The sequence below is a fragment of the Aptenodytes forsteri genome, unplaced genomic scaffold, assembly GCF_000699145.1.
Source record: "Aptenodytes forsteri isolate BGI_AS27 unplaced genomic scaffold, ASM69914v1 Scaffold887, whole genome shotgun sequence".
NCBI classification, from domain to species: Eukaryota; Metazoa; Chordata; class Aves; order Sphenisciformes; family Spheniscidae; genus Aptenodytes; species Aptenodytes forsteri.
Genome location: NW_008795901.1, coordinates 34,497 through 35,185, shown reverse-complemented (window position 1 = coordinate 35,185; position 689 = coordinate 34,497). Strand labels below are relative to the sequence as shown.

Here is a 689-nt window from a genome sequence, read left to right as displayed (position 1 = left end):
ATCGATTTGGAAGCCTGCGGCGGTGCCCTGGGAGAACGAAAGCCCTTCGGGGTCCGTTTCTACCCGGTAAGTCTCCCCCCGTTAAACCCTCGCGCCCGCCGCCGTGATTTGCGAGGGCCGAGGGACGTTCGCTGCTCGCCTTCGCCTCTGGGAGGAGGCGGACGGCCACCCCCCAGCACCTTCTGTTAATCAACCGGCCTGCGCGATCAGGTAGTGCTGATCGAGGCTCGTCTACACCCAAAATTTTGATTCAAATCGAGAAGGAAATGGATTTAAACGAACGGAGGGGGATGCTCTACGGAAGAGAGCAGCTGTTCTAGAGATCACCACGGGCAGATCCCCTACAGTGGATCGATTCACTAATAAATAGAAGTAACGTTCGCGCTGTGTCACGTTCTGTCTGCTTAATAACCCCTCGTGAACGAGGGCGCGGCACGAGCTGACGCCGTAAGCGACGGGCGGCACGGCGCGGCAGGACCACAAGGCCCGCCGCGGCCTCGTCCGAGCACGGCGTCGCTTCCCCTTCGCAATCAGCTGCGCGCGCCCTCGGTGGTTCCAGCGATGCTCCCTGCACCTTCGTTAAGCGCTTCGCAATTAACCCGGCACCCCCAGCCGCCTCGCCCCCTTGCAGAAGAGCTCAAACGCGGATTTATATTACCGTCACGCGGGAAAAGTTGCTCTAACGCTGC

The 689-nt window shown here is 60.2% G+C and overlaps 1 protein-coding gene across 2 annotated transcripts in view; it reads left to right on the top strand.

Moving 5' to 3' along the window:
• Positions 1-689, top strand: part of LOC103903105 (natural resistance-associated macrophage protein 2) — a 25,980-nt gene that overhangs the window by 23,412 nt on the left and 1,879 nt on the right. The gene's annotated exons all lie outside the window — the stretch shown is intronic.